The 27800-nt window shown below is 41.9% G+C and overlaps 1 protein-coding gene across 3 annotated transcripts in view; it reads left to right on the top strand.

Moving 5' to 3' along the window:
* LOC121937511 (c-Maf inducing protein) overlaps nucleotides 1-27800 on the top strand; it is a 117231-nt gene that overhangs the window by 10153 nt on the left and 79278 nt on the right. The window lies entirely within an intron of this gene.

The following is a 27800-nucleotide window of genomic DNA, read 5'->3' as shown; positions in this document are numbered from 1 at the left end:
AGAATATAGTCTCCCTGTTTTCATGCTGCAACAAAAGGTGGTGTGTAACAGAAGAAAGCAAATCAAAGCTTTCTTTCAAACTGGAAAATTAAACCCCTTGAACTGTTTCTCTAGGAATTAAGGTTTGTAAAACCTGGTGTACTGGAACATCACACGCGATAACAACGAAAAATGCTTGAAGGTAGTGGCGACTAGAGACGAGACACTGTGTTCTCTTACTAAATATATGGTAGGAAGTGTACTGTAATTTTCCAAGATTTCGTATGGTTTTGTTTTGTTTTTTGCCAAGCTGCTGTAAGTGAGTCAACTCAAACTGAACCCTCAAATGGAGGAGCGAAGTTTGAAATACAGTGATCCCTTGCTATCTGTTAGGGTTTGGTTCCAGGATGCCAAAATCTGTGGATGCTCAAGTCCAATTAAATACAATGGCATCGTAAAATGGTGCCCCTTATATCAAATGGCAAAATAAAGGTTTGCATTTTGGAATTTGGAATATATTCAAGACATAGATGGTTGAATCCGTGGATAAAGAATCCATGGATATGAAGGGCCAACTGTATTTGAAGGATGATTGGGTAAACGCTTACAGTAACACTGGTGATAAATCAAAATAGGGATGACGCCACTGTTTACCAATTGCCACTTGAAGCCACTGCCTCACTGTCCTAACAGTAGACCCAGCCCAGCACTAGTCTATCCAATAAATTCATAAAGGCTTGCATCTGTATTTGTTTTATCCTGATGCCATTTCTCCACTGTAAAGATCAATTTACAGCTTTCCCCCCCGCACACAGCAGCTATAAAATGTAGGTTCAGGAAGGTCCTATGTTCCAAACAGTGTTCTTCGAAACGATCAAAGGATCACTCGAATCAATTCAACTCTGAATTTGTTCCAAATTTTGCAATATTTATTTATTTTATTATTTAGGTTTATTTATAATTTCTATGCCACTCCCGATCACATTAAGTCTTACACTGAAATGCAATGATAAAATTAAATAGTTGCAGTTTAAAAACAGACACCCCCCCCCCAAAAAAAATCTTGACGGTTGTTGAAAAAGAAAAGCCTATGTAGGATAAGAGTAAATCAGATTGGAAGCAAAGAGAATTTCACAACTTGGGTGCTACTACCAAGAAGGTCCTTTCACATGTTTTGGATTTTGTAAAACTCCAAAGCAGATTTGCCCATAAAAAAAGAAGCAGGAGCATTATTGCAGTTGTGTTGATCTTTGCTCCGGATGGTATTATCTTCCAATAGTGCAAATGCAAAAGGGACCAATATACCTCTGGTTTGTCTATCCCCGGAACAGGAAACATATAGTTCCAACAGGTATTATTGGAAGGCATCATCCACAGCCAGCATAGCTAGTGATGAGAATGATATGAGATGTGGCGCCTTTTGCCTAATTTGGGACTTTGAGTGGCTTACAGCAAAACATAGGCATGGTTAAAATACACGATGTACTTAAACTTAAAAAGAAATTTAACTATCAGTAAAATAAAATAAAAACCAGCCACAACAACAACAAAAAATTAAATCAGCAAATAAAAACCCAGCACATTAAACCTAAAAAATTCACCTTAAAAAGAATTCATCTTACTTCTGGGATAAAAAGGTTGTTAACTGGATTCAGAAAGATAAGAAGGAGGATGCCACATTAAATTCTCTGGGAAGGGAGTTTATTGATATTATTATTATTTATTGTTTTAGAGCGTGGGAACAGTCACATTCCCATAAAGTGTACCAGGGTAATGGAAGAGACAGAAGGGCCTCCCCAAAAGATCTTAAAACATGGGTAGGTTAATGTTGGAGAACATGTCCTGCATTCCTGATGCAGCCTCTTGAGATTCTGACCCTATGCAAGAATTAGTCAACCTTTTCAGCATCTTCCTTTTAGAGAGAGCAAGACTCGGTGCAAGAGAGACAGAGATCCTGTGGGTTGTATGTTTAGGAAGATTGTGTTCAGTCCCTGGCATCTGTTGCCTTTCACCCAACAAGTTTAGACAGAAGTTCTGCTTGAGAGCTGGCTCTGAGATGGCAGGGTTAATCATGGGCAACAACGCCGTGCCAGATGTGTCACTGGATTGACTCAGGTGAGCATCTCTCTTTCCATTCCCTGTCTTGCTTGTAAAGTTCAAATGATAACAAGTGTTTGCAAAGGGCACGGCAGAAGTATATAACAATAAGTAGTGTTTGCACATTGCAACCAGATGTACGTGGCGTGAGACACTTAATGATGTGAGTGAACACCTTGGCACATTCAGCACTGTGAGCAATCACAATGTAGGGTGAGGCCGTGAGCGCTGCGCACTGCAGGTAACCCTTGGAATGAAATGATAAGCAACTTGATAAGCAAAGCCAGAGAATGCTCCTTTTGTTTATTTGTTTGTTTGTTTGAAAGAAAACTCTTTCCCCAGTCAACATGGCCAGTGTCTCTTTCCAAGGTCTGAGCTAGCGTCATTCTGCCCTGGACAATTGGTGGCTCATTGGAAGAGCGCATGATTAGCATCCAGAAAAATCTCCGATTCAATCTCCAACATCTTTCGTTGATATATTTGCTATTTATTTGCCAATATGGGGCAGAATTCAACATGCACTGCTTAGTTGTGCAACTGTAGTGTATGACGGAGCAAACCAGAGGTCATTTTTGGATTTAGAATGCCAAATCCTTATAAAACCAGCATACATTTAAGTTTTTTATGACCCTCAGTTTTGCAGGCCCTCCTCTCCCTATAGACTGAGGCAGGGAACAACAACGGATTAAAATACAACATATGACATGGTGGAAATCACATAAATCATGTAAAAACACATGGGATCAGTTGAAACAACATATAAAACCAATGCTTATTAAAACAATCAATCCATATTTTAAAATCCATAAGTGAGTTGGTTAAAAAAACCCGATGGCATTGTCCTGTGATTCTTTGTCGCATCCAGTAAGTTGTACAGATGATATGTGGCTGTGTATGTGTGTGTTTGTGAGCATGGCAGAGGGGGCTATGTTTGCTTTGGTTCCCATTTGGTTTCTGTGGAACGGCTGCAGGGAGCAGCAGCTAGTTTGCTTTTGTTGGGATTTTCCGGCCGTCTTCATAGCCGACATGGGCCTCCTTTTCCAGAAACCAAATCTAATCCACTTCCTTTAAGTCAGCCGTGGGGAGTCTTGGCATCCAGAGTGCGTGGGGCTGCGTGGGTGGGAGAGTAAGCATTCTGGATTTGCAAGTAAATAAAGGGAGCAAGGCAAAGGGGCGAAGAGGGACAGGGGGAACAGAAACCGTAGTGTGAGTGATGGGTTTGGCTTCGTTTTATGTTTTCGCTTTCCGGCAACAGAGCCTCGGAGTGGAATGCGGGGCCTTGTCAAAGTTTGAGAAACTTCTTGGGCAACAGTGGGGCAAGAGAGCTGTTCAGATTCGGGTTCTTTGCTTGCACAGACATGTGCGGCACTGGAGAGCAGAAGGTTTATAAAGTTCTTTGAATGCGCAAGCTCTTAATGTTGACAGTTGTTGTTGCAGTGTGCCTTCAAGTTGTTTCTGATGTATGGAAGACAAGGTTTGAATCCCTGCTTGGCCACAGAAATCCCTAGGATGACATTGGGCAAGTCACACTCTCTCAGCATGAGAGGGCTGCAATGGCAAATCCCCTCTGATGAAACTTGCCATGAAAATCCCATGATGGGTTTGCCTTAGGGTTGGCATAAGTCCGAAATGACTTGAGGGCAAACGGCAACAACATATGCTGGTCTATGACCACAATAAAGAGTCTATTCTAAAGAACAACAACAACAAGGTGAACCTATAATGGAGTTTTATGAAGCTGAGAGTGTGTGACTAACCCAACGTCACCCAGTGGGTTTCCAAGGTTGAGCGGGGAATGAAACCCTGATCTCCAGAGTCATAGTCCAGTGTTGAAACCATTACACTATATTGGCTAACAGTTGGCTTCCCTTTAAAAAAGTGTGTGTGTGTGTGTGTGTGTGTGTGTTTAAATGATACAATCAAAAAGAAAAAAAACAGCAACCCAGGCTTCTCTAATCCCTTGTTTTTGGATGACTTTAGGCATTCCACCCAAATTTGCAAGTGGTATTGTTGTGTTACTCTGAGATGTGAGCGGAGGACTGCATATTTGAGTCCCATTCAAGAGAAAAGCAGGGATATAAATCAAATAAGCGAATAAACTAAAAATAGTGTTTCTCCCCTCCTGCACCCTTCTACGTAGAAAAACAGCATGTTCAAAGTGAGTCGCAATAAAAATAACCGGTAGTTTATTAGCGTTTGTCATTAATGCTGCACTGCCTCCACTGCTCAAAATGTGTGTCAAAGTAATTTGGATAAATTTTGTTAATCAAAAAACAAAACAAAAAAAACCACTCTTGTCTGTTCTCACCCCCATATTTCCAAAAATATACAATACAGGGCAAGCTGCACATGCTCAGCCCCAGAAAACCCTTGGATAGGTTCACCTTTAGGATCACCATAAGTCAGAAACAACTTGAAGGCACCCAACAGCAACAAGCAATAGCTCTCCTCTGAGGATCCAAGTGCCTTTCTTGCCTTTCTTTTTCTTTCAAGGGCAGAAAAAGTTTGGGAAGCAGGACCTCCAAGTCTGGAGCAACTTTTGCACACACACCCCAAGTGACCCAACAATTTGACAACCACTGCTCTAGCTGGAAAGTATTAATTTAAATGGGATTTGGTGAAGGAGGAATGGTGAAACTTCTATTTCAGGTTGCATTGAGTGAAACCCTATTTGTGGACCCTGCTGTGGTCACTTCTCCCTTACTGCAGAGCATCATGATGTATACGATGAAGCTGGTTTGTATACTGTCTTCTCCTTGGTCCATTTAGTCCAGTTTTGCCTGCTCTGATTGGCAGGGGCTCTCAAGAAGAGAAAATACTTGTGTAACCCTAGTGTGACAAAACCTCCGAACAAATCTTGCCAAGAAAAACCCATGTTAGGTTCACCTTACGTTTGTCATAAGTCAGAAACAACTTGAAGGCACACAACAACAACCCTTGCTATTTTTCAGCTACGTGCCAAAGTCTTGAATATTGGAGAGCATGCACCCTTTGACTAAACCAGATGATCCCTAAATTTGGTTCCTCTGATCTTGCTGGACTTCACCTCCTAGAATCCTTGGCCATTGGTGATGCCGGCTGGGACTTCTAGCGGTTGAAACAAATGATGTCTGGAGGCCCGAGTTTGGGAACCACTGAAGAACTTTGTCCTTCCAACCCTGTAACCATTTCCATGTGTTTAAAGATTAAGTAATTATTACCATATAACTATCCTTGCCCTTCCCAACTCAAAGAAATCCCACATTCATTGAAATCCAGTCCATATGTTTATTTGGCCTTTATCTGTGACTTAGGGAAGGCTGATGGATGCAAACCAAGTTGCCCAAGTTGCTCCAGCATGTAGGGGGGGGGGGGGGAAATGCCTCCATCTGATTTTGAACCCTAAAATTCATAAAAACAACACACTTGCTGTTTAAAAAGGACATGTCAAAATACATCAGCATGAAACACCCTTTTTGAGAAGGTGCCTGAGACTGTCAAACTCCAGGGAAGGAGCCAAAACAAACTGGATGCTGTGGAGCACTGGACTCTGCTGATGCTCTGGGGATTTCAGTGTGTTTTTATTTTGTTGATTCTTTTTTTGGCACGCATACAAAAGAAGAAGAAGAAGAAATCCCACTTGCACTTTTGCCTCTTTGAGGGTGTTTTCTTATTTCCGTAGCCACATGGTGTATCTCCCATCGCAAACACAAAGCAAAGTGCGGAAAGGTCAGTGCGGGGGTGCTAAACTTGGCAAAGTTTGAAGTTTAACTCCGAAAAAGCAGGATGGTGGGGAGGGGGAATGGGATTGGAAAAACGAGTGGGAACAGATGGCTAAAAATATGGATCTGGCAGCCCTTGTGGGTTGGCAAGCCCTTTCCTTGTTTTTTGCTGACAGCATCTATCACTTTTCTGTCTTTTTTGGGGTAGGAATTCATAGGCACCGCTGTTTATCTTATGTCTTAACCCCAGTAATAAACCCCTTGTTCCCCTTTGCCCCCGTTAACAAAATGTAAGTTAATGCATCTTGGAGCTGGATGGTGTGGATCTGAAATGGTGGAACCTCAGATTTGAAGAAACCTGGGAAGATTGCATTTGTTGGCTCCGTGTGTGATGGGAACAGAGACCTCTGTGTGTATATGTCTGTCCATCTGTTTATGTTTCTAAAGAATAAAACCCAGGGACAGGTTCATTCTTTCAGTTACTGCATGGCTGTGCATAAATAAAATGAACGCCATTAAAAGTTTGAATGCTTTCATGTTTTAAAAATGTAGAGAGACGAAGGCTTTCATGGCCGGCACCCATAGTTTTTTGTGGGTTTCTCGGGCCATGTGGCCATGTTCTAGAAGAGTTTATTCCTGATGCTTCGCCAGCATCTGTGGCTTTGGCATCTCCAGAGAAAAACAAACTTCCTCATTAGAGGCTGTTACACAAGTTGGATGGCCACTGGTTACTAGTTTTGACTTTGTTGTGTACGGAGCCAAAATTTCCACCGAACCAATGGGAATCAATGGTACATCAATGCTTATGTACGTATCCCATTGATTCCATGGGTCCGCTCTAATTTGGACTATCCATTGCTTTTAGATTGTTGCGTTTCATGCTGGTTGCCTGGTTGGTTGGTTGCAGATTAGATGCAGTACTATTTATGGCTGCATCTGCACTGCAGAAATAATCCAGTTTGACACCCCTTTAGCTGCCTTTGCTCAATGCTATGCGATTCTGGGAATTGTCTGTCTGTGAAACATTTAGCCTTCTCTGTGAGAGAAGTCTGGTGCCAAAACAAATTACAGTTTCCAGAATTCCCTAGCATTGAGCCATGGCAGTTAAAAGTGGCGTCAAACTGGACTATTTCTGCAGTGCGGATGCAGCCTAACTCTTAGCTCCCTGCCCTCTTAGAATCAGATGCACAAATCTGTTTTGCTTCAAATGGCAAATCCTGCCTTTTGGAAAGGAGTCCAGCTGTGTTTCAAAAATGCTGGTGAAATCTCTGTATGAGAGAAAGTGAAGCCTTCTTCCAAGTTGGGGGGGAATGAGGGAGACATCAGGAAATCCTATTGCTTTATACAGAGTTTTTTCTTCCCTCCCTTTCGCCTCTTCACTTTCCCCGTCGGTTGTCATAGAAATGTACCAGTCTGTGTCTCTCGCAGATGGATTCGAGACAAAGGGTAGCTGGGCGCGGTTGGGTCTTGTTTCAACAGCACTGTTTATGCTTGAACAGAGCCTCTGCAAAACCAGGATGCCTTGGAAGCCAGGCTAGCTATGGCCCTTAATGGTTTGCTCCTATATCAAAGTTAATACCATCATCAAAATATACTGCCCTTGCCCAAATCTTTATTTCAGGGGGAACAATACTGCTACTATCCTGTGGAATGACAACATCTGCAATTGTTATTCTCTATTCCTGAACCATCTGTATTGTGCTGCTGTTGCTGGATTTTCTCTACATGATCATAGAGTTGGAATCGTAGAGTTGAAAGAGACCCCAAAGGATCTTCCAGTCCAACCCCATTCCGCCATGCAGGAACTCACAATCAAAGCATCCCTGACAGATGGCCATCCAGCCTCTGTTTAAAAACCTCCAAAGAAGGAGATTCCAATGCTCTCCAAGGCAGTGCTTTCCACTTTCAGACAGCTCTTACTGTCAAGACGTTCCTCCCAATGTTGAACTGGAATCTCTTTCCCTGTAGTTTGCACCTATTGCGTTGTGTCCTATTCTCTGGAGCAGCAGAAAACAAGCTTGCTCCATCCTCAACATGACATCCCTTCAAATATAAAAACAGGGCTATCATGTCACCCCTTAACCTTCTCTCCTCCAGGCTAAACAAGTTCAGCTCCCTAGGTTGCTTCTCATAGGGCTTTATGGTTTTCAGACCTGATGACCCCTCCTGTTATTCTGAGCCTTCAAATAGTTTCCGACTTATGGTGACCATAAGGTGACCCTATCCTATTCTTGGCAAGATTTGTGCAGAGGAGGCTTGCCAATGCCTTTCTCCAAGGCTCGATGTGTTCAAAGATATTTATTAAAACCACAGACCCGCATGGGAAGGCCAAAATGCAATCAGTTTTGGAGTCACAAATACTTTATCCTATCTAGTGCGTTATGTGAAGGGAAGGGGTTAAAGGTTTTATATAAATGCTGTTGACATTTCTGCATCTAAAGGGAAGTGAGGCCTTCTCCCTGGTTAAAATGAGGAAGACTTCAGGAAGGGAACTGTCAGTGCTGAAGAGCACAAAAGTGCAACTTGTTGAGTTTGTTTCATGTTCTGCCTGCGTATTTCGAGCTTGCAGTTGCTAATGTTTATTTCAGGACTGAGCAAAGTCCAGTGACAAAAGCAAAATAAAATGCACCCTTCCTTTTTGCACTTCCATGCCTCCCATCACCCCAAAGTCCCGGGTCCCCTAAAATGCTTTTAAAAAGTTAAACAAACAAGTAACAATTCAGAATGTGATATAATGCCTTCTGGTTCCTATAAAAGCAGACCCTTGATGCCCCTGCAAGATGGGCCAAAAATCAAATTAAAAAGTCTAAACCAGAAGTAAACATCTGTTCACTTCCAGAACATATTTTTGGTGAAAATATGGTGATGGAGCTTGATAGGAAAGTGTAATAAGAAATAGCCCCACCACAACTGTTCTCCCCATTTTATTGTTTTATAATGAGGAGGGAATTTGTGGGGTTGTTTCTTTGTTGTGGGCCAGAAAATAAATGTATGTTGGTGTCAAGTAAACTTTGACTTAAGAGCCAGCATAGTACAGTTGTTTGAGTGTTGGAGTATAACCCTGGAGATCAGCGTTTGAATCCTAGCTTGGCCATGTAAACCCACTGGGAGATCTTGGGAAAGTCTTGGTCTCTCAAGAAATTTGCCAAGGAAATCCCATGATAAGGCCGCTCTAAGTCAGAAATGACTTGAAGGCACACAACAACAACAGACTTTGACTTACTGTGGCTCTATGAACGAGAGACTCCTAGAGATCTTGTTATTATAAATTCAGAGCTGTGGGCTTCTTGGTTGCATCAATCCATCTGAAATGTGGTCTTTTTCTAATGCCTTCCACTTTATTGGGCATTATCATCTTTTGCATTGAGTCGTCTTATTTCAGAGTCCAAAATACAATAGATTCAGTTAAGTCATTTTGGCTTCAGGCGTGGTTTGCTCTCAGATTCATTGATTTGTCTGTTGGAAACCAATGGTATCTATAGACTTCTCCTCCCGCACCAACTTTCCAATGAGATTATTCCCTTTCTATCAGTTTCCTTCACTGTTCAGCTTTCGTAGCCATGCAGAGAAATCAGAAATATTATGGCATGAATAATCCTGATTTTAATATCCACTGATGCATCTTCACTCATGAGAATCTTACCTAGGTCCTACATAGCTGCCCTTTGAATCCTAGTCTTCTTCTGATATCTTGATTACCGTTTCCATTTTGATTTATGACTGAGCCAAAGTATAGGACATGCGTTGATTTTACTATTCCCTCTCATCTTTTGGTAACTTTTGAAAAACAACAACAACCCTGAAATTGAATTATTATTCATCTTTACGGTTGGGCAAATGTGCCAATTTTGTTTTCTCTTGGGTTCGGATTCTGCACACAGATTTTGCAGATCCCTGTATAAAATAAAGTCGATTTCTGTGCCACTTGTAGGAAATGTTGGGATGAGTGTTGAGAGATAGCTGCTTTTTCCTGACCTGAACGGTGCGTGTAACAGGTGGCTAAAGAATATTAAGAGATCGGTGTTTTGTGATTTCTGCTATGTAAACTAAATTGCTTGGCGCAAGCTGGGATCAAGTGAACATGAATGGTGAGCAGAAGGAAGGGGCATGGGGAGACCTTAAGGGACCTTCCTGAGCATGTGGCAAATGAGGCCACAGGAAACGCTGCTCCGCAGGCGCTTCTTGCTAATGAAACTGCTTTAAAGACTCCTTTTACCTGGGTCTGTTTTGAATGTTGCTAAGCCTCCAAACGGTCGCTCCAGCATTAAACACATCTGTGCTGGCTTTGCTCTTGATCCCAGGTTTGTTTCTGTTTTGATTTTCGCTTGTTGATCGTTTTTGCCTTACATGCCCTATTTTGAAATGTTGTTGGAAGTCTGAACTTTCGGTGGCAACTCAGTAGTGCTTTTGTTTTATTATTGGGGAGCAGGAATGCTTTTTTAATAATAATAATAATAATAATAATAATAATAATAGTAATAATAATGTGGAGTCGAAGGCTTTCATGGTCGGCATCCCTAGTTTTTTGTGATTTTTTCGGGCATATTTGTCAAATCCATTTACAAAACTACCATTGCCCGAAAAACCCCATGTCCTAGAACAGTTCTCCTAGGACAGTGATGGCGAACCTATGGCACATGTGCCAGAGGTGGCACTCAGAGCCCTCTCTGTGGGCACATGTGCCATCGTCCCAGCACAGAGTTTGCCAAAGTTTGTTACTAGAAAGCCAGAGGGACATGGCACTTTGCGATAAATAAGTGGGTTTTGGGTTGCAGTTTGGGCACTCAGCCTCAAAAAGGTTCACCATCACTGTCCTAGGACCTAGGAATCCAATAGACTGCAAGTCGAAGAGGTCTCTCCAACAGACCACAAAAAATATTAAAAAATGAAAAACAAACTAGACAATTAAAGATATTTTTTTATAATTTTTATTAAACTTAAACTAAAACCTAGGCCATTTTATTTCTGAGCCTTTGCGTGGGTTTTAACCGTCTCCGAATAAAAGCAAAAGCAGTATTAAAATTTGCTGGGAGGGGATTGGGATTGGATTTAAATTCAAGTTTGGTTTCTTCAGTTATTCCCACTTTCGGCAGACAAGGCCTTTTTCGTTCCACGCTTTTTACTGTTCTGGGTCAGGCTGGTCCTGTGAAAACCAAAGCGAAATGGTGAGTGAAATAAGAAGAAGATGAGTTTTAGGTACAGGAATATTTACCTCTTCTTTATCTTTTTGAAAGAGAGTGATCATAAAGAATGATGACAATTAACAGAATAGGTCAACAAATGTTATGAGATTTAAAGCTAAGGAAACAATGGAAGTTTTGTAAATTGTTTTGACAAATCGCATGAACCATTAGCATTCTTATTTTAAATTTATTGTGAAATGTATAATATAAAATTATTATTATTATTACTTAAAAACGAAGAAGAAGTAGGAGGAGTCTGATACCTGTTCTGGCATTTCCACTTGGTTTCTTTCCTCTTCTTGTGGTGGACGCTCTCTTAAACCTTCTAAAGCTGCCTCCTGACGCTGCCTTTCACAAGCTTTCCTCAATTCTGGAATAATAATAATGATAATAATAATAATAATAATAATAATAATAATAATAATAATAGTAATAATGCTTTCATTCCACATACTGATCAGAAGTCAAGCTGCAAATGTGGAGGAGGAACCGAGTTGTTAGAAAGGAAGGTGTGACGTACCGGCATTTTCCCTCATCAGCCTCTCATTGTGGTCTTCCGCGAATCTGTTCAGGAGCTTGAAATACTCTTTCAACAGTTTCCTTTTTTGAGGAGCATGTTTGAGGCACCAGTCATACATTTCCTCAGCCATGAGGATGGATCTGAAAAAAGAAAACAAGATGGAATAGATTGCAATGTTCAAATCTTCAATAGTTGGAGTGATTCACGCGCCTTTTTTCATTCCGTCGTCTGCTTTGCAACCAACGCGATCCATTCCCACTGAAAGAAAGGAGTTGGTCTTCCTCCTCTGAGGCTGAGAGAGTGTGACTTGACAGTGGTCACCCAATGGCCAAATGGAGGATTCGAACCCGGCTCTCCAGAGTCAGAGTCCAATGCTCAAACCGCTAGGCCACCAAGCCCTTTGAAAACGTTGCTATTGTTTTAAACGGTCGTTTTGAATGGATGTTAGAGCCAGTGTGGTTTGAGTGTCAGACTACGACTCTGGAGGAGACCAGGGTTCGAATTCCCGCTCAGCCACTGGAAGACCTTGGGCAAGAAGCCACCTTTTCTCAGCAATGATGCTGAGAGACCAATTGGGTCTGTAGCAGTTCATTCTGCCTCCTCTCCATGTTTTTCTTGCCATCCTTTCTTCAACTATTATTTCTAAAGAGGGGAGAAATTGCTCTTTGGTGCCAAAACCTGGCCAGCTGGTAGTTGAAGAAGCCACTCCAATGGGCTCTCTTTCAGCCTGGTTTTCCCAATTCTCTTTTGCCTTTACGATAATGGGGTGAGAATTATATCATCTCTCCTCCAGATAAGCAAAGGGGCAATGATGTGGTGGGTCAGGATCCCTCACCTAGGAGTAACGGAGATTGAGAGATGATGGCCCAAGGCGGATAATGCGCTTGGGAGAAGTGTAGAGGCTTCCAAGGCACAAGATGGATGGAGAGGTCGGCAGTTGTTGCTTGCCGCACTGTCCCTTAGGAAGACAGTTAAAACAGTTAAGCGATGACCGTTGACCAAGAACATCCAGAGATCTGGAACTCCATGGCATTCTGAGTGGATGTTCATCCAATAGCAGTAGAGGATATGGTTCTTTTTCTAACCTCAGCTGAAGATGACTTGAATCTGGTTTTGTAATGTAACTACTGTATTCCTAAGTAATGCTTGAAGGAAGGTACCTTCTTGGACAAGATCCCCTTTCGCTAATGTAACATTAGTTGCCAAGAATAAAAGCATTCTTGAAAGATCTTTTCCATGTGTCCACATTCTTTCCGCATGCCTTTGCACATGTGTGTGCGCGCATGTCCATGTATGTAGGCTTCTCATCTCCCATGAGATAAGGAAGCAATAATAGTTATTATTATTATTATTATTATTATTATTTCTACCCAGCCTCTCCAACAAGATTGAGGTGACATCAATAAAATCCATACAGGACAATCAAATAAAATCCCACAACCCCCCCTTAACCCCAAATCAACAACAGTAAGCAGAAACATAACAATAACTAAAATTAAAATGCAATTAAGATAACTGAAAATGATTACTAAGTCCAAGAAATAGGGCAGTCAATGGATAGTCAGTAGGACTATCTTTAGCTTGCATTCATGTCTTTTCTAGCGAGTTATGCTTTCTCATGTGGCGACCAAAGGACAGTCTGGCCTCCATATCCATGGCTTGAAAATATTTTTAACATATCAAAATTTCAAAAAGCAAAAATCACTGAGTAAATCAGTAGGGAGTAGTAGCGAGATCGAATTTGGGAGTCCCCCCTCCTACTCAAGAGCAGGAGGCAGGAACTGAGTGTTACAGATGGCAACTTAAAAAGCTGGCTTGTGGTTTTGGGACTGGATTTGGCTTTGGGGGCTTCAAGAGAAATGCCTGGATAAACAACACCAAGACATTTATTTTCCCTTTGTTGTTGTAATAAAAGCCATAGGGAGCACAGTCAGAAAAGCGGTAACTTCGGTTGTTTCCTTTTCCATGACGCTTCTCTTCCATGAAGAAGAGAAGAGAGCCTCACATTGCTGCTTTAAGGTAAAATTGCCATTTTATACAAAGCCAAAGGCTATTTTGAGTTGTGATTGCCCCATCAAACAAGGTTCATGTATGTGAAGACAAAGGCTTTCCTGGCCGGCATCCATAATTTTTTGTGGGGTTTTCAGACTATGTGGCCATGTTCTAGAAGAGTTTATTCCTGATGTTTTGCCAGCATTTGTGGCTGGCATCTTAGAGAAGATGTTGGCGAAACCTCAGGAAGAAAACTCTTCTAGAACATGGCCACAGAGCCCGAAAAACCCACAAAAAACTACTACTACTACTACTACTACTACTACTACTAATATAATAATAATTTCTTACCCACCTCTCCCCATGGATCGAACCGAGTGACAATCACAATTAACAAACAACATCCGTTAAACACACATATAAATTTAAAAGGACAAATAAAATGGACACATATTAAAACAATCCACATTTAAAATTCACAGACTAGTCTTTAATGTTCTTTTAAATTTAGACAGCATCTTCAGCTGTTGACTCTCTTTGGCAGGTCATTCCACAGTCTAAGGGGAGCTGAAGAGAAGTAATAAGGGAAGAATGGCCCCATACAGACAGGCCAAAATAAAGCTGCTTTGTGTCACTTTGGAGGTATGCTGTTTAAATGATGCATGCGCCCTAAGAATCTGGAAGCTGTGCCAAAGCTGCGCTCCGGTCTTTAGGACTGGATTGTGGCTTTGGCGTGGCTTCTGGACTCTTAGGATGCATGCAACATTTAAACAGCATACTTCCAAAGTGATCCGAAGCAGTTTTATTTTGGCCTGTCTGTGCGGAGCCATAGTCTCTTTATGGGTATTTGCTGGTCCCATTTGTTCTTTAAAAATGATTTGAGTGTTCCTGTTGAGGAAGAACCATTTCCTCCTCGACTGACACTCTCTTAGTGTATGGGAAAGTTCAGAATCTGTTGTGAAAAGCTTCCTCATTTCACTGCAAAGGAAAAGCAAGAACCTGATGAAAACAATCTCTGCTTGCCCTTTGGTACTTCTCTGCAGTTAGGCTTTCTTTAGACCTGTGCTTCATTTAAATATTGAATGAGTGAATTTATTACGGCATACATCCAGCATAAAGCAGATGTAAATGGATAGCATAGTCTACTCTGAAAGTGATGTCTGTGCAACACTGTCAAGCCAAAGTCTTCCAAATCCTATAATGTGAAGTCTTTTCACCGAAGGTTGAAGAGATGAACTGGGGACTTTGTACCTGTAAAGCTTGCTGGGTCTTTCATCTCTTCTGTGCAGACCATTTTTGGATCCTGCCTGATGTCTTCTGGAGGCATTTATATTGTCCAGCCTATTATCACCTCCAGTTCTGTCGCGGTTTCTTTATCTCTATGCCCTGCTGTGCTGGGCTTCCTTGTTGCTATAATGCTTCTTGCAATTTAAAATAATAATAATAATAACAACAACAACAACAACAACAATAGATTCCCTCTGAGTCTTAAATAATCAATATGCATGCATGCACGTTTTGAAGTTGCATTATCCAATGAGATACAGCTGGGTTTCATGCTTATGGCTTTCTTTATGGAGAGGGAGAGACCCATTAAAAACAGTGTTTGCAGTTCTTCAAAATGTGGCTTCCTATGACTACATGTGATTGTCAGTCATTCTAGGCTGAGCCTTTTCTTCTGATCTAATGGTTCCTCTTTTAATGCTCCTCTCTGTCTTTTCCAGTGGCCTGGTGAAATAGTGTATTTTCAACAGAAGTAAGTTCTGTCATATTGTCTAGTCCAGAAGTTCTCCGGTTTATGTTGGTCTACAACTCCCATCGATCACCCTAATCATGTTGTACATGTTGGCTGGAGATGATGATGATGATGATGATGATGATGATGATGATGATGATGATGATGATGATGTTTAGCCCTCCTCTCCCTACAGATTGAGGCAGGCTCCCCAAAAAATGCAAAATATTGGGAGCTGTTATCCATCATTTGGTCCTCAAGCTGCGAAATATTACATATACTTTCCATCTGACATCTGACGGCTTTAGAAAGTGCATTGAAAACTGGAAGTCTAGTCCCTGAGTTGAGAAAACCAAATTCCTTTATTCTCTTTACGAACATAGTGTTTATACAGTAATAATAGTTGATACCCGGTTGGTCTGGAGTGGTCAAACCTGCCCAGTCCATACATTGGACCATATGTAACATGGATGAGCTGCCACTTTAGTAATTTTTTGGGTGAAGATCTAAAGGCTGAGAAGTAAAATGCTACTATCCTTGAGCTAAATCGCAGTATATTCTTGAGTGAAAGGTATGGTGCAAGGAATTTTTTGTAACCTTAAAACTTCCTAGGAATGGGGAGAGAAATTAAATGGAAGCTGTAAGATCTTCTTCACTTGTCCAGCTACAGATTAGTGTCTTCTGACTGTTTTTGGCTATACATTGACAGTATTTTTATGCAGCTCTTTCAGTTGGTTGTGTATGAGAGACCGCTGTGTGCGGATTATAGCTATCCCACACGAAAAACGAAAAGTGTCCTAATGTTTCAGAATTGTTCTGACAGGCTCTCTCTGGTTCTAACTTTCCAAATGTTATCCAGATGTCTCCTTTGCTTAGCTCTTCCTGCGGCCAGAACGTAATTTGGTTTTGAACTTTGTCCAGTCAGTATTGCCAAGTCCTGAAATAAAGTAAACCAGCAAGTTGTTCTTGGACGTCTACCCCTAATCCAGATTGACCCAAATCAAACTTTTGGTCTAACCTCAGGCCGTCATGTTCAAATAGTTTCCTTTGCCTGCTTCTTTTCCTCAGAAGTAGCAAATGGCCGGAGATAGCCACTTTGCGGTGTTTAGACAGACAGCTTGTGCAATAGCCAGCGCCGTCGGTGCAGTGATTTCTTTTTGAGACAGAGGTTCACGCTGTGTAAAGCATTCCTTGGGAGGTATGAATGGTTGCCGTTTGTGTCCCAGGATTGTCCATACATGGGGTTGCATTTATAGGACAGTTCACAAATGTATGGCCCAGGTAAGCATAGATTATGGAGATGCCCATAACCTGCCCTAAACCTAGAACATAGCAAGATGGCAGAAGATGCTGCAGAGCCCTTTATTTGCAGGGGATGGAAATAGTTTCCAAAGTCAGGAAACAACGGGACAAGCATCTTCTTAGTGTTTAAAGCAGAGAATATATTAATTACATATTTTGTTGTTATGACTCCCCAGCTGTTGATTTATGGCAAGCCTATTCTAGGGTTTCCTTGGCATGATATATTCAAGTAAGATTCATATTGCCTTCCTTGGAGTGTGACTTGATCAAGGTCCCTTGGTGAGTTTCCATAGCCGAGTAGGGATTTGAACCCTGGTCTCCCAGAGTCCTGGTCCCAATACATAAGATAATTTATAAGATTGTTAAAAGACGTCGATAGGTTGCCAAAGGCCTGTTTGAATAGTAAGAAAACAAGAAAGGGGCTAGTCTAGCCTGTCTTGGCAGGGAGTTCCAAAGCCTAGGAAAAGCCCTTCTTTAAAGCTCCCATTGGATTTGTTGAAGGCATCTGTGGCATCAGCACCGTTCTTCAGGGTTATATGATAATACCTTTCCAACAACAGCCGATGTGTTGTTTTCTTACTCGCTTGCTCTTACTCTCTCACTAGTCTTGAAATGTGTAATATTATAATTTAACCACGAGCATGTACAGAGTGCTTTTCTCAGGACACTGATTAATTGCAATAAACCATAATTTGCAGCCGACTTGACAGCAAATAACAGCAGACCTTTCCTTTCCTTGAGTGGTTTAGAGAGGCATAGATGCTGAGGTTTTATTAAGATGCAAATCCAGTGAAATTTAATTTGTCTGCTCTTTGGTCTTTTCCTTGAGTTCTCAGTTGAGTCAAAGAATGCTCCGCTTGGTTGACGGCTCATAATGTCTGTGAAGTTGTTTTTAAAGAAAGGGAAAGAGAGAGATGACAGTACTTCACATTAGACAGTTCTTTCTGGCTTTGGCCAAATACAGGAAGCTCAAGAGACCTTTGCATATCAGTAGCGTGACGAATGTATTTATTTGAGGTTTTGGTTGTAACTTCTTCGCGTTGCCGCCAAGGCTCTAGAAAGCTTTAGTTCACTCTTCCTGGGAGCAAGTTTTTGTTTTTTGAATGGGGGAAACTTAATAGCTATGTGTCCTTAATTCCAGACGCAGGGCAGGTGTCTCCTTTGGTTTCCTTAAGGAGAAGCAGGCAAATAGAGCTAGGAATCTATACTCTCTAACAAGGGTACAGGTTGCCTCCCATATCCAAAATGATCAGGATCAGAAGTTTTTGGGATTTTGGAATACTTGCATATGCATGATGAAGTATCTTGGAGATGGGACCCAAGTCTAAACGTGAAATTCAGAGAGCAGAACTAGGTCTAATCATAGACTCATAGAGTTGGAAGAGACCCCAAGGGCCATCTAGTCCAACCCCATTCTGCCATGCAAGACTACAAAATCAAAGCACCCCCAACAGATTGCCACCCAGCCTCTGTTTAAAGACCTCCAAAGAAGGAGACACCACTAACTCCAATGGAGCGTGGTCCACTGCTGAACAGCTCTTAATGCCAGGGAGTTCCTCCTAACGTTGAGCTGGAATCTCTTTCCCTGTAGCTTGCATCCATTGCTCCGGGTCCTATTCTCTGGAGCAGCAGAAAACAAGCTTCCTCCAACCTCTATATGACACTCCTTCAAATACTTAAACAGAATGATCATATCACCTCTTAACCTTCTTTTCTCCAGGCTAAACATTCCCAGGTCCCTAAGTCTTGGTAGTTTTTTTATTCATACAGTACGTTGGAGAGGTGCAACTTGTTCAGGGGAGTGTATGTTCTTGAAACTAAGCTTGTTTTGACTAGAAAGTTGGATATGTGGGGTAGGAGGTTGGTACTGATGCCTTAGGTTCAGATGATCTCTCAAACAGATGGTCCATCATCCACTATAGCCTTTGAAGAAAGCAGGCCAAATCTAGATGCTCTAGGAGAAGCTTTTTGGGGGCCTGATGAGAGCCAGCATAGTGTAATAGTTTGAATGTTGAATGTTGAACTACAACTTTGAAGACCAGGGTTCAATTCCCAGCTCAGCCATAAAACCTACAAGGTGACGTTGGGTAAGTCACACTTTCTCAGCCTCCAGGGAAGGCAAAGGCAAACCTCCTCTGAACAAATCTTCCCAAGAAAACTCCATGATTGGCCATAGGAGTCACTTTTAAAAAAGAGAGTTAAGTTTAGGTTTTTTGTGTTTTTCGAGCTATTTGGCCATGTTCTAGAAAAGTTTATTCCTGACGTTTCGCCTGCATCTGTGGCTGGCATCTTCAGAGAGTTATGTTTTGTCCATGCGCACGGAGAGTGTTAAGAGGCAGGGCAGTGCTGGCATTGGCACATGTTGTTCTGTGTTGTGTCTAAGTTGGAAATTGAGGCATCTATTGTCATTTGTTGCTTTGGCTCATCCTGGTTTCTGGAGGAAGTGTGGGGTTTTTTTGCAAGAAGAAACTAATTTCTTTGCTGCAGACATTACATACAGAATAGAGGCAGTAGGAAAATAGGTCAGTATCAGCGAGGATTTAATAATGCAACACCCAGTTTCGCTCTACACCCTTCCTAAATTACAGTACAGAACTTCCTTGGTTCAGTGCCTGACGTCTTTTGTGGCAATTACCAAAAAAGTGGTGCAGTCACTGCATTTTTTGGAGTCCTGCATTTTCACTTGACAGTGAAGGGCTGGTGGAACACCAGACAAGTGTGCAACATGTTTTGGGGATCTATTCCATGCATAAAGTCTCTAGATTCAAACTCCAGGATCGCCAATGAAGATCTGATAGGATGGGCAGATGTGAAGTCCTTCTGCCTTATTCCTTGAAGGGCTTTTGCTAATCAGAGTAGACGATATTGGTTCAGATAGACTAATGACTTAAGCCAGCTTCATATGTCCATATGTACCTTCTTTCTAGGAAAGGAAGTTGCTGATGCCCAGTTAACACCTTCATAAGACCATATGACAGAAAGTAAAGGTAGCAACATCTTAGGTTTTGCACAACACAGGTCTGAATTCTGGACTCTGATCATTACAATCTCTGATTGTAATATGTTTATATAATTCTGCTTTTAGCGCTCCATTGACAGGGATAAAGAACGTTAAAACTTTATTTCTTGTACCCAAGAAAACTCATCCAGGCCTTAGAGACATCTTCTCAGTTCTCCATTTTCACAGGCCATGGCCTTATCTTCAAGACCAAAAGGTTGTGGTTTCCTTTAATGATTGACTTGAAAGAAATTAGGCAAGACTGACTAACAGAATTGCTAGTAAATCAGTAAACAGATGTAAGTTACCCAATCTTTTTATTTTGTTTCGTGTTTCATGTTGTGCAATGACTAGAATGAAGGTTTTAAAAAAATGCCGTGCTAGTTTTCTAAGTGGATAGTCTAAGCGGTGCTACTCAAAATATCGGTCAGTCCTGACATGTTTCCAGGAAAGAAAGAAAGAATTGCACTCAGTGGGCACAAATTTAATGCTGGCCATTGGAGAACAAAAGTTGTTGGTTCCCCATATCACACAATGAGGAGTTATTCGGATGATAAAAAATAATCCAGGTAGAATCTGGGTTGAATGTTACGTTGTTCACATGCATTTCTAATGTATCCGATTAAGTTTTGGGGTGCTGCTGCCAGAAAACCTACTTAATCCAGGATAATTGATGTCGATATCCCCCTGAGTTTTATTCACATTCTTGACTGTATGAATAACGGATGCGAATAGACCCAAGATAAACCGAGATAAAACTCTGCACGCCTTGAACATGCTTCAAATACATTTGCATCATCTTTATTCGAAGATGTAAGCAACCAAACTCTCAGAGATGCGTATAGATGTGGCTCCATAGTGTGAACAACAAATCTGGATTGTATGAGTGAGGTTATTCACGTAGTTGCGCTAAAAACAATTTATGGATGACCCCTGAGAAGCAATGCCCTAGCTAGCACATTGCCGTTACATGTCTTAGGGCTATTGCTTATGATGTTGACCAAAAAAATACAGTATCCTCCCCCCCCAAAAAAAACATTAAATCTGCTGTAGTAAAATAAATTCAGCGATACGTTTGCATACACTGCATTCATTATAAAGGCAGGCGTATCTGTAGCTTTCTTTTTACCATGGATACGGATGGCTAATGGGAGAATAATGTGTATGGAATGACCGCTAGTGTCCGGCCACAAAGATAACTCAGGGAATTGTCGTGTTGATACTTGTTTTTGCTCCACTTTAAACTTAACAGAGAGAGGTAAAATGGAGAAAGCAGCAGCTCCAGCTAATAAATCTCTTTGTCCACTTTGGTCTAAAAAGAGTACTCCATGATGGTTTCCAATCGCATTCTTTGATGTGCAGTTTTTATTTCTTGTTTCTGGAAGTTGTGCTAAAGACACACTGTTGCAAATCTGAATGATTCACAGCCTTTTCTTTCCTGTTGCATGGAGCGTATCATATCCCTCAACTTCCTCCTCTTGTTTGTGCGAGCCTCCCACTTGGCATTATGGATGCCAAAAAGGAGAAATGAGAGCGGCTTCACAGTGGCCATAGGCTGCAGTACGGCTGTCTTTTCTCCATTCATTTTAAAAGCCCTTGGGATCCGCTGGGGTTTGTTTGCCCTCTACTCTTCTACAGTTGCCCACCCCTGTACTAAATGTTGTTTACAATATCTCTGAGTGTTAGCTGTGCAAACTTGGAGTTGCTGCCCAGCTTTGGGTTTTTTCCCCATCCCCCCAAAAAAGGATTATTGCTTCTTCTTGGCAAGATTGCCATTTCTGATTTTTGTTTGAAGTTAGCAGCTCAGGCAAAATCCCTGTGACACAGTTTGACCCGTGCGTTTCAACATTTGTACGTTTTCCAAACCCAGTTCTAGCTATTGTTTCCTTCTGCCCTCCAGCGCAGGGTGCGGCCCTTTAGCACACAGTATTTTAACTGGATTGTGTTTCGGATGTGTTAAATTTTAAATTGCAAAGTATCCTGAGCTCCAGGGGTGGGGCTTGACTAATCATTGAAATACACTTATAAATTATCTAGTAGAATGGCTTAGCAAGGTGGCAGAAGTGCAAAAACTTTGGCTATAGTGTCAGTATCGGAATCTGAGATAACCTTCTTATTTCTTGAATGCGTTCTCAGGAGTTTGAATCTAGAGACTGTTTTGCTGCAACATACCAATCTGGCTTCCCTGCCAGGAATTTATTATGGCAAAGGGTTTCATGGGTTGCAATCCATTTTGTTTTAAGCAATCGAGTCGACTCTTCTGTTGAATGGAAATCGAAAAACGATTTGCACCATTTCTGCATTTTGAAATGTCTGCTTCTTTTTTGTGCTTAGAGTGTGGTTCTGAAATGTTGGCCATGAGTATGAAATGAGTGATAACGCTGAAGCACATCCTCTTCCCAAAGCAAGACAAACAGTGGTGATATGCACTCATGGCAGATGATTTACGGTCCGTCCAAGATTAAATGTGCCAAAACATAACCAAACGTGGAATCGTATGAGCCAACATGTGCAGTAAAGGCACTTCTGATGTCTGAGGGAATGTGGAGAAAATATCCAATGTGGATATATTTCTGAGTGAGGTGAATTCATAAAATAAAATAATATTCTTTGTTTGTTGTTGTTGTTGTTGTTGTGTGCCTCTCTAGTTGTTTCCGACTTATGGTGACCCCAAGATGAACCTATCATGGGGTTTTCTTGGCAAGATTTGTTCAGAAGGGGTTTGCCATTGCCACCCTCTGAGGCTGAGAGAGTGTGACTTGCCCAAAGTCAACCAGTGGGTTTACATGGCTGAGCTGGAAGTTGAACCCTGGTTTTCAGAGTCATAGTCTAGTGCTCAAACCACTACATCACACTGGCTCTCTCTACTAGCTGTTTATGTTGTGTTACTTGTATTTTTACTGCCATGGATGGGGAAGGGCATATTGTGGAATGTTTTGCCTTGTGTCCTAAAATAGTCGACTGGTTTAAGGTATTGTGTACCTTGATCTATGTGGCTGGAGTAATGCTCTGACTGCTCTACTTCATTCAGCAAAATCTCTTGGGCCAGATCTGTTCATATCCTCCCCCTTTTCATTACAGAGTTCTGTAAACTGATGTTTCTTAAACTACTTCATATTCTCATAAGCCAGTCTTTTGCAAGGAGGACTCAAATGTGGTGTTGCCAGTTCAGTCCTCAGAAATATAGCCAACAACACCTGGCATGCATTGGTGGTCTCCATCCAAGAACAGTGGGCCCTTGGTATCCGCTGGGGTTTGGTTCCAGGAGCCGCTGTGGATACCAAAATCCGTGGATGCTCAGGTCCTATTAAATGCAATGGCGCAGTAAGAGGGTGTCCCTTATATAAAGTGGTAAAATCAGTCTTTGCTTTTTGGAATATATATATATATATATATATATATATATAATATTTTCAAACTGAGGATGCTTGAACCCATGGATTAAAAAAGTCTGTGAATATGGAGGGCTGACTGTACTAACTGGAGCCGACCCTGATGAGCTTCCAAGATCAGATAGGATCTGTTGCCTTTAGGGTATGTAGGTGCTGTAATAAAAAGTGGTTTAAGCTTATGAACAGATTCCTAACCCAGCGTTGGAGGAAAGGCTGTAGTCCTGGTAGTGTCCTTTCACAAATCAGACCCCTTATCTGCCTTGTGGGAGTATTCCCCTTGGAACGGGTTTTGCTGTGCCTGATGGAAAGAAAACAGTAGGCAAGAACCTGGGGCAGATGAGGTTGGCTGGATGCTTCTCCAGGCCTTGGGAGTTTTGAGAGAGATATACTCCACCAGATGAATTCTCTGATTAATGGTTGGCAGCCATTGGGTCGGAGAGATTGTGTGACACCTTTGGACGTCAGAGCCGCAGCTGAGCTCTGAATCCCGACTCCGAGGGTCAAGCAGATACGGTCCCCAAGACCGAAATGCGATCTTGTTTTTGTTACTTGGCTTCACTTCAGAGCAGCAGTTCCTACTCTCCCTGCGCCTTGTGTTTTGGTTTTAACGCCAGCCACTGAGAGCTGATAACTTGTGCTAAAGGAAAAACCCATCCTCGCTCCTTTAAATTGTCTCATTTAGGTTACGCTTGTTCTTTTCCCTGGATTTGGGAAGCATGACTGTCCTGCCGGTTTCCCCTGGACATCACTGGGAGGTCACGGCTCATTTTGCAAGTTTGCTTAGCTAATGCCATTGCCGTGAAATGGGGATCTGTGTGGGTGTGCAGATACTGGTTAGTAGAACTTGATAAGAGAAGAGAGGACAAAATGCCAGTAATTGTTTATTGAGGAGGAGGGCTAAGGCTCCCTGTCTAGATCTCCCTGTGACAGCTTGAAGGATTTCCCTTTTATTAGGCAGGGGTTTGATCTGTTTAAAGATCACCAGGGCTTGAAAGACTCATCGGTGGAGAGTTTTCTTCTGCTTTGTCTGCCGCTTCTCTCCAAGTGTTTCTGTTCTTCGGTGTCAAAAAGATTTGCAGCCTGTAATGATCAGGCTTCTGTGAATTTCAAAACAGCAAAGGGGAGGAGAAAAAGTGGCATTGCAGGGGTAGTTGGACTCCAACTCCCAGCAGCCTGGTCAGGGGTCATAGACGTTGTTATCCATTCATATATTTATGTCTCCCCATTATGATGACTCCATGAATTTCATAGGGTTTTCTTAGGCCAGGAATATCCAGAAGTGGTATTGCCAATTATTTCCTCTGAAATACAGGCTACCTCACCTACTATTCCTTGGCGGTCTCTCGTCCAAGTACTAACCAGGGCCTACCCTGATTAACTTCCAAGATTAGATGTGATCTGATGCCTTTTAGGATATTTAGGATATGGAGAAAATATCCAATTCGGCTATATTTCTGAGTGAGCTGAATTCATAATATAATATAATATAATATAGGATATGCCTGGTGATTTTAACTGGAGACACCTGAGTATGTGACTAGAATGCAGCTTACCTTTGTAAAAAGTTGCTTTTGCGACTAGCTCCTTCTTGCAGCAACAAGCTGGAACAGGGCTAGTTTTATGGCTTGTAATTATGGCTGTGGTTGCAATTTACAACCTTTTAGTGCAACAGGAATGGAATGTCAGCCTGTTACTAGGTATGTGTGCTCACTTACCACACACTACTGGATATGTTGTTATGTTGTTAACATCCCTCAAATTGACCTCAACGCATGGCGACCCTATGGGTGAGACTTCTCCGGTACCCATGTCCTCAACTGCAGTGCTCAAGTCCTTCAACCTCAGGACCATGGCATGTTCTGATACTGGAGGACACGGAGCATTGCTGAGCGCTGCTTAGGATCCCGTAGGATCAGGTCTTCCCTGCTTAAAATAGGCAGACCGCGTATCCAACATAAACCTGTCAGTCAGTGAATCCGTTCCGTTGTTTTTCCGCAGGGTAATGGCCTTGTTCTTTATTCCTGCGCCAAAAGTTAAGCATGGGGTATTTGCAGGATTCTGGAATCGTATTACACGAGGGCCTTACGATAGGAATATAGTGGATGAAGGGTGTTTTTTCTTTCTTACTTGCTTGATCCAAGGTATTTGGCGAGAATAGTGGCAGAGACCATGTTCTTAGCATGCAAGTGTTAAAATAACATTGGCCGTCTCCGTTTTAAGCACCAAAAAAAGTTGCAAATTCCTTTTTTTTGCAATAACAACGAAGAAAGGAAGGGCATGGATATTCAGGCACTGAAAACAGCCTGTCTTGCGTCAGCTGTGGCTTAGCGCAGTTTGGTAAACGGTCCAGCTTTCTTCTTGCTTTGCATTTTTTGGCATCATAGAAAAAACAGGCCACTTGTTTTCAGAAGAATACAAAAGCAATGCTGAATCAAGTCAAAGGTCTATGAACTACAGGAAAAGAAATTCCACCTCCACATTAGGAAGAACTTCCTGACAGTAAGAGTTTTTTGACAGTAGAAGATGCTGCCATGGAGTGTGATGGAGTCTCCTTCTTTGGAGGCTTTTAAATAGAGGCTGGACGGCCATTCGTCGAGGGTGCTTTGGTTGTGTATTCCTGCATGGCAGAATGGGGTTGGACTGTATGACCCTGCATTGAGGATTTTGTTATTGTGTGCCATCAAGTCAATTTGTGATTTACAGGGATAGTTTGCACCCTGCTAGATGGGATCCACTCATACCTCTGCAAATATCCTGTTAGTGTTGTAGATCTAAGCCTGAAAAATTACCAGGAACCAAGCAGAAGGTAACTTTGCATGGCTGCTGAACTCCATTTATTTTGAGATGGTGGACCTTTCCTTTGGGCAGGACTGGTTTCGCAATGGGATCTGAGCTTACAGTATGTTCATAAGGTCTCAAGAATGCAAGACAGAAGCTTCTAGAAATGGATGACAATAAAGCAGCAGCAGCAGCCACAACAAAATCATTTTTTTAACAGGGGGATATTTCCAAAATATACATAGTGCTTTTGAGTATCAGGCTTTTGAGAAGACACCCCCCCCCCCCCCCCCCCTTGTTACAAAGAAAAGGCCACTTTTGCTCTCTTTACTTTAGAATTGCTGATCCCAGTAGTAAACTGACACCGAAAACTAACACAGCGCTGTCACCTTATCTGCCACTGTTATTGACACAGCAGAACCATGTTGCACCGAAGAGGCATGCGGGATATTAAAACAAACATTCATTTCTATTGTAGCATAGAGTGAAATGTAAAACAGCCCTTTCTTAAGGTGAACCTTGGAAATAGTCCACCAGCTGATCCCTTCCAGTTTTCCTTCTTTCCAGAGGTCTGCCATTATCTTGCCTTGCTCATCTGTTCTTTCACTTCTTTGGGAACACCTGTTGTTGTTTTCCACGGATCGGATCGTAAATGAAAAGGATGGATTTAGCATTTTAAAAACCCTTTTGTTGGTGTAGGCCAAATGTGGAACCTATGGCTTTTTGTAGGGGGGAAAGTGCTGAGGCTGCGTTTGCCACACGTCCGGAAAGCTCTGCAACCCAGAATACCTTTTCACAAAAAGAAGTAATTATGCGAAAGCACACGCCAAGAACAACATGGTTTAGGAATTTGTGAGTCATTAGCAAAGCGTAATGACCAAAGTTTGAACTTAGTATGCCATGGAGAGGGCATTTAAAACAATTAGGCATTTAGGTTGTGAGCCATTAATGGCAAGAGGCAGGAGCATAATCTGGAGAGCCCTTGTTAACATTGCATTTGGATAAAAAGGCATTTCTTGTCGCAAGGATACAACATATAGGGTAAGAGCTTTCCTTCCAATGGTATTTCAGTCTGCAAGACTTAATAATTTCATCCAAGTCTTTTTTCTCACATCCCGGTATCTCTCCCATTTTGCCCAAATTGGGCAATTGCGATGCTTCTGGAGGCCAATTTTCTGTACCTTTCCAGGCACTGCATGGTCTGCCAAAAATACCATCAAAAGAAGGAAACGAAATGGGAAATGGCCAGAAGTTCACTTCTGTTTTTGAAAAACAGGGTTTTAAAAAAAGGTTAAATAGCGCAGGGGCTCCTGTGTCTCATTTAAAAGATGCTAGAGGTTTCCGCATAGATCAATGCATCTTTTTGTGGAGGGGCAGAAAAAGGTCAAGCTTTGAAGGCTGCAGAAACGTCTGATCCAGAGGCATCACTATGGGGGTGTGTGGAATGAGGACCATGCCAGGTGACATCCTAAGGTGGGATGACACCAAACGTCCCCCAAACACCGACCTTTCGGCAGAAATACTGTATCCTGTGGCATTCACTTGCATCCCTTTAAAATGCTGGAGCTCAGTGGAAGAAATGGTGTGAGTGGGATGACACTCAGTGGGAGGAGAAAGGAGAGGTGTCAGGGTTTTCTTCAAATTAAATGTTTAATTTTTAATTTTGAAAAAATATTCTTGCCAAAATTGGATGATGATCATGATTCAGGAAAGGGACAGAACAGCCTACCCTTACTGATAGTCTCTTTGAGAAAACCCTACTGCAAATCCCAGAGCAACAGGCATAGTTTTGGAGGCAAGTACTGGGTGTCTTAATTCTTCACCTTCTTTTATACAGTCATAGCAATAGCAATAGAAAGCACATTTCTATACCGTTTATCCGTGCACTTAAGCACTCGCTAAGCAGTTTACAAAGTCTTTGGCATATTTTGAGTATTTTGAGGTCTGATTTGTTGTTTTTACACAGCTCCGAGGTCCACTAGCTGGATCCGTGTGCCAAATAGTGTCTGGGCACCAATCTAGATTTGAAATGGAGGCTTGGTGCTACTGTATTTCTTGGATCACTCACAGGGATGACCTGCATTATAGGATGATTGCAGATGCTACTTTCAAACAGCTTCGTG

The sequence above is a fragment of the Sceloporus undulatus genome, chromosome 8 (assembly GCF_019175285.1).
Source record: "Sceloporus undulatus isolate JIND9_A2432 ecotype Alabama chromosome 8, SceUnd_v1.1, whole genome shotgun sequence".
NCBI classification, from domain to species: domain Eukaryota; kingdom Metazoa; phylum Chordata; class Lepidosauria; order Squamata; family Phrynosomatidae; genus Sceloporus; species Sceloporus undulatus.
Note: the sequence above shows the minus strand (reverse complement) of the source record. Positions and strands in the feature narration are given on the sequence as shown.